We start from the raw sequence: 7034 nt of genomic DNA on the forward strand, positions 1-7034 counted from the left end.
AGTGGGCTCCTGCCATGCTGCCAGACTGCCTGAAAAATCACACAGGAAAGCATGGTATTTCCAGAGCCAGAGGCCATGTTTATGTTGGGGCATTGGCGGTCACTTCAAAAGGTGAGTCAGGAGGATGCTAGGAAAAGCACTCTATTGTTAAAAGGAGTCCCTGCATTTTATGCCGAGCCCGTGGGCTATCCGGTCATGAAGGAACTTCTACTTCACACAACAGAGTTCCCCAACAGGACTACACTGGGACAACAGCACTGTGTGGACAACACTGGGAGGTTTACAAGGGAAGAAACATACTTTGAGGACCACACAGGGAGGATTACACAGTAAGGATCACACTGGGAGGATCACACTGGGAGGTGGTTCCACTAAATTTTTGCCTTCTTGCTCTCTGACATGTCCTCACTTTTTTCAGGGTCTCTTGCTCAGGGTGCTATTGGACAAACCACATGACATATTTTATCTGAATTTTTCATTTTATGTCTTGAGTAAGGAGCAGAGAAATGGAGGAACTTACAAAGAAACAAATACCTAACACTTGTCACCCAGTTCTGCGCAGCTCGGTGCTGTTCCAGATCACTTCAGTGCCCACCCATAGTCTCCATTAACTTTCACCTATGCATATTGGGCCCACAGTCTCGCCCCAGGTCATAAATGCCCCCCTCACATCCATGTGGGTGAGATGCCAGGGACAACTTTCTTTCCACGCCTGCCACCGTTTGTGGCTTCCATCCCAAAATGGCATCCAGAAGCCCTCCCTCTCTGACTCTCTGCAGTCTATTCTCCACAGCAGGCCCCACCCCTTGGAGGAACCAGGCCCCTGGGATACAGAAGTTTATACCGTGCCGATCACAGTGTGAGGACCATGCAGGGAGGATTACACAGTGAGGATCACACTATGAGGATCACACTGGGGGGAACACACTGTGAGGACCACAATGGGAGGATCACACTGTGAGGACACACTGGACACCAGCATTGTGAGGACCACACTGGGAGGATCACACTGGGGTAATTACACAGTGAGAATCACGTTGGGACAAGAGCACTGTAAGGATCACATTGGAACAATAGCACTGTGAGAATCACAGTGTGAGGACCACACTGGGAGAACTACACTGGGACATCAGCACTGTGAGGACCACACTGGGAGGATCACACTGGGAGGAACACACTGTGAAGATCACACTGGGACAACAGTACTGTTAGAACCACACTGTGAGGATCACACTGTGAGGACACACTAGGACATGAGCACTGTGAGGACCACACTGGGAGGATCACACTTGGAGGAACACACTGGGAGGATCACATTGGGACGACAGCACTGTAAGGATCACATTGGGACAACAGCACTGTGAGGATCAAAGTGTGAGGACCACACTGGGAGAACTACACTGGGATATCAGCACTGTGCGGACCACACTGGGAGGATCACACTGGGAGGAACACACTGTGAGGATCACATTGGGACAACAGCACTGTGAGGATCAAAGTGTGAGGACCACATTGGGAGATTTACACTGGGACAACAGAACTGTGTGGACCACATTGGTAACATCACAAGGGAAAGAACACACTGTGAGGACCATACTGAGAGGATTACACAGTGAGGATCACACTGGTAGGATCTCATTGCGAGGAACACATTGGGACAACAACACTGTTAGGACCACACTGTGAGGATCACACTCTGAGGACACACTGGGACAACAGCACTGTGAGGACCACACTGGGAGGATCACATTGGGAGGAACACACTGTGTGGGGACCACACTGTAAGGATCACACTGGGGAGGATTACACTGGGAGAATCACACTGGGAGGACCACACTGTGAGGATCACACTGAGAACCAGGCTATGGTTCCCACTCTGTCCTCTTCCAGAATTCCTCATTTGAGCTGAACTAACTTCCTTTTTCCTTAAAGTTAGTGCTCTGATGTGGTTAAGTAGATTGCACTTCCTGATAGTATAGTTTCCTTAGTCTGGGGAAGAGCAGAGTGACATGGCTGCCCTTAGAATGTGGGAACTTTGTGCTGATGGTCTCAGACAGAGACCCACTCATGACCCATTTCAGTTAACTGCATCCATAACCCAGACAGAAATCTGATGCACTTTGTGCAATAAATATCATCCTTTCTTTTTAATCAGTCTAAAGCACTTGTCACGTGGATGAGATAGCACTAAAGGCAGTCATCTTAGCCACGAGGTTTCTATAACAAAAGTATCATAGACTAGATGGTTTGTAAAAGGCAGGCATATTTCTCAGTTTTGGAAACTGTGAAGTTTAGGATCAAAATGCTGGAGGATTTCTTATTTGGGGAGGGCCTCTTTCCTTACAGATATCTTACTACTGTGTCCTCATGTGACAGACAAGGGACCAGTTGACTTCTTCATGAATGTTATTAGTGCTCTTATAAGAGCTCTGCTCTGGTTACATAATTACCCTAATCCCCATTTCCAATACCATCTCACAAGTGCTTAGGTTTCAACACGGGCACTTTGAGAGGCATAAACTTTCTGTCGGTAGCAATAATCATGCTCCCAAGGACATTGTTTAATGATGAAATTGTTCTAAATATGCACTGACCATTGCAGTAGTTGCTAGTTACATGTGACCACTAAGCACCTGGAATATGGCCTTCATGATAAATGGTTGGATTTTTTACCATATTGAATTAATTTATATATAAGTTCCCAAATATATTCAGTAGCTAATGGTAATTGTTTTGACAATAGATATCTACAGTTCATAGTTCATAGATACATTGTCAAACACACCTGAGTCATGGGAATTACCTATGTGGGTTTGAAAAGGATAAGAATGTTTCAGTCCATTGGAGAATGCATGAACAGAACATTACCCATAATTGTGATCCTCAAGTTCTAGAATCCATGTGAGGTCGTATGAGCGAGACAGCAGGCAGAGCAAAGCCAGATGGACAAAGTGAGAAGGAACAGAGGGTTCAGAATCCTGTAGATCCATATAGAGAGTTTGAACCTTACTTTGAATAGTGTGGGAGACACTAGAGGACTCATAGCACCAGATGCACAGTTACTAGATTAATCCCAGATGGGACCTTAGGAACAGTGTTAGTTGCTCTAGAATTAAAATAAGATCATTCTAATATTTCAGTGACTGTTATGACAGTAGGCAGATACACTTGTGTTCAACATAGTGGAATTTGATTCAGTCATGAAGGAAAACAAGAGACCAGTAAGATGGCTCAGCAGATAAAGGTGCTTGTTGCCAAACCGGATGTACTGAGTTCAATCCCTGAATGCCATATAGGGGAAGGAGAGTATGTTGTCCTCTGACCTCCACATGCATCCTGTGAAGTGTTCACACACAAATGCTAAACAAAAATAGTTTTAAAAAGAGAAAAGAAGCAAGACTGTGTTATTTTCAGGAAAATATATTATCTTTGGCTTCCTAGGGAGACAAACTTTCTTAGCTATATCTAGTCAGGAATCTTTGACTTACATTCTAAAATAATCCTTGTGCCACTGCTTTGAGATGACTTAAACCACAGCATTAAGATCCAAAGGGTAAAGTGATGGTGATGGTGATGGTGGAAGGAAGAGTGGTCTCCAACAGTTTGTTCTTGACTAAATTTTATTTTTAAAATAGCTTTAGCAATCCCCAATGACAGATTTTATTCTTATGAGATCTTAAACATCATGCTAAGACCTACTAGCTACTAGCAAATTTATCCAAAATCAAGGTGTCAAGCCATTAAGTTATATATATTATTATAAAGAAGTGGAAATTTAGGATGCAGATTTGCTAGCTAATGAATATTTCTGTGTTGAGAACTAGGGCACTCTGTAAGCTTCCTCTGTCCCCAGAAGTAAATGGTCCTTCCAGTTGGATTAAGTTGGAAGAGAAATGGGAACCAGTTAGAGAGTTTGACTCCTATCTCTGGAATTTTGGAACCCAAAGACTGGCTTGATGTGATTTGGCAGTGCATCAAGAAATCACAGAACTCGGTTTGCTCTGATAATGGGGAAAGGATGTGTGTTCTCCATACTCAGCAATGGGCAAGGGGTGATAATTCACCCAGAGTCACATACAAGAAATTCCTGAAGCAGAGTTTAGGATAACAGCAGACCCACTGGCAAAGTCAGATGTCCAAGGACTAGGCAAGAGTCAGCATGTGTGTCTCCACAGGATGTTGGACCTTCTGTGCCTGGAGGGCCTTGTCCCATGAACTGGCCTGTAGGGACTAAGGGGGTTCTTGGCAAGCTTCTGTGAGGACTTCTGCCAACATATTTTCCAGGTGTCATGCTATGCACCTCTCCTGTGTTTATAAAAGCAGCTCCACACCAACTCTTGAAGTCTGCATAGTAACATCTGCTTGCATTTTAAATCACAGCTAAGTGAATGATATTCTCCTGGCTTAGGTAAAGTACCATTACTTTCAGAGATGCACTTTTCTGTCTTGATCTTTGAATGAAAGACTGAGTGATGGGATAGGATGTGTAAGGACCAGAGGGCTTCAAGGAGGAAAATTCAAACATCCTACTCTGTACAGTAAGAGATGGAAATGGGTTGAAGTATCCAAGCTAGGCTGATTCCTTCACTTTGGTTAATTTCTATGGGACCTCTGGTAGATCATTGATTCCTTTTTCAGTAAAGGACAATCTTTATTCCATAAACAAGAACAGAGACTAAACCATCACTGGACTGGAGAGAACAATCAGGAAGATACTGTGTGGTTTTCTCACAAGAACTGTCCAATAGTGTTGTAAGCTGCTCTTATCTATTGAGCTTTTATATGCTGATTTTGTGTGTCTACTGTCATTTCAGTTTTAAGGCGTGGATACAGCTTTTTCATTGTTGGCAACCACTCCCATGGCCCTGTGCTCTACCACTGAGGTGTTTCCTCAGCTACAGATGATGCATTTCAGCAAGCTATAGAAGCCAAAACAAGCTTGTGTTAGTCCTTCTCTTAACAGCTCTACAGAGACATTGACAGTAAGGCACTTTCTGATTACTTTTGTTGTTTAGGCTTCTTGGCTAGTCAAGAAGTACAGCTGCAATGTATGGGAGGTGGCAAGGTCAGCTCCTCCAAAAAAAGCACTCTTCTAAGGGGAAGCAGCTAAGTTCAGGTGCTTAACCTTGAAGCTGGATGGTTTTCTAGATGTTGAAGTTTAAAGTGGCTGTTTTATACAAAATGGCATTTACAATATGGGGTGCTCCATTTGGGCATTACATTCCCCACTGACTCTGGCTCATATGAAACAAATCATTGATTTGCTTGGGCTGTTCATCAGCACTGCGCTCTCAGGGCTAGTACCTTAACAGAGCTAATTCTCCTTCTTATGTATGATAATGTATAGTTTGTTATGCAAGGACCTATCTTAATGCCAAAAAGTAATAGAAGGAGGGGTTCTGCTATGGCAGTTAATAGGGTGATGAGCCTGGGAAATCAGAAGAGAGATTTGTACCAATTGGAAGCTTTAGCCCATTCCTTGGCTTTTTGATAGTAGGTTTTGTTTTATGAAGTCTAGGGTTCTCTAATTACTTCTGAATTGTTTGCATAAAACACTTTTTAATCTAAATTATGCAAAGGACTCTTTCTTTTAAAAACAAGAGATACAGACCCTACAGTTCTGTAAAATCATCTCTGCTAGGGAGTGCACTTGTTTTCTAATTGTCCTATAGCATTTCTAAGATAGTCATTATCCTGTTCTACTATGGTGCTTAGAATTTTAAAGTGTCGATTCCCACAGGGCTAAAGCCAAGGTTCCTAAAGTGGCAGAGCTTGCAATACCAGTTCATATTAGGAAGTATAGCTGGGGCTGCCCTCTTTGTTCAAGTTGATGCATGATTGTTTAAATATTGGTTTTTTGAGGCCTGTTATATGTATACATGAGGAAGAACACAGATCAATACACACAAGCTTCCTTTTTTGTGGGGATTTAAAGGCCCTGCCTTGCCAAGATGGCACTGAGAGGAAGTTACTGGGGCATGGCCTGACTTGTTTTGAAGGTCATCAGATTGGATGCCTCCATAAGCTTACATGGGCTCCTGCCTGCATGCATGCATTGACCTTTAAGCTGATTGGAGAACTATGAGGGGTGGGGGAATTATAAGCACACTGCCCTGCTGCAATAAACGAGTTCCTGCTTGACTAGACTCCCTGTTGCATCTGATTGTTCCCAGTGCTGGGAGCAACAGGGGCTGGCGATCAGCATGCTTACTCATCCCCAGTCATTCTTGCGTGGGAGTCGCAGGCTCAAACCCCCTGCAACTGGTGCCCAGCATGGCATGCGAAGGTACGTGAAAGGAAAAGGATTGGGGCCAATCAAGAATCCCGGGTAAGCAAGACCTGAAAAGATGGGTAAAGCAATTAATAAGCCTGAGGACCTGGCACTTAAGGCACTGAGAGATATGCTTAAAAGTAGGGGGTTAGATCTGTCAGATCCAGCAGCTCAAAAGGTTTGGGCAGAGGCCACCCATTTGGCTCCCTGGCTCCTTGGGGCTAATGTTTTTACTGGGGATACATGGGAATGTGTGGAACACCTAGCTCAACAAAGGGAGGTTCAATTGAGGATTGATCCACCGCTGGAGTTCTACCTTACTATCTCTGCCTTAAAGGCATGCTTTCAGCCCGAGAGCCCTAAGCCCTCAGTGCCACCTCCTGACGAGTCTTCAGAAACCCAGGCATAAGAATCATGGGAAGAGTTTGAGGAAGAACACAGAAATGCAACAGAAATGAAACCAAAAGCAGCCAAAGTAACAAGCAGCACCTCGGGTGTGCCCTGGCCAACTTCAGGGCTTCCCAGGACCCATGAAAACCATCCCCATTCTCAGGACCTATATGTTCCTTTTTCAGATGGAGAGCAAAAATACAGGGAGATAAACAAAAATGATCCTGGGGATCGGCCACCCTCTTATCCTGGCCCCACTCAGGAGGCTTCTGTGAGGCCATGGGTGCAAGCATATCCTATTAATGTAAACCCAGGAGGTGCTCGCCCTGACTCCTGGTATCCCTGGGAGGTGAAGGATTTAAAGTAATTTAAC

Source organism: Nannospalax galili, unplaced genomic scaffold, assembly GCF_000622305.1.
Source record: "Nannospalax galili isolate Female #2095 unplaced genomic scaffold, S.galili_v1.0 scaffold2598, whole genome shotgun sequence".
NCBI lineage: Eukaryota > Metazoa > Chordata > Mammalia > Rodentia > Spalacidae > Nannospalax > Nannospalax galili.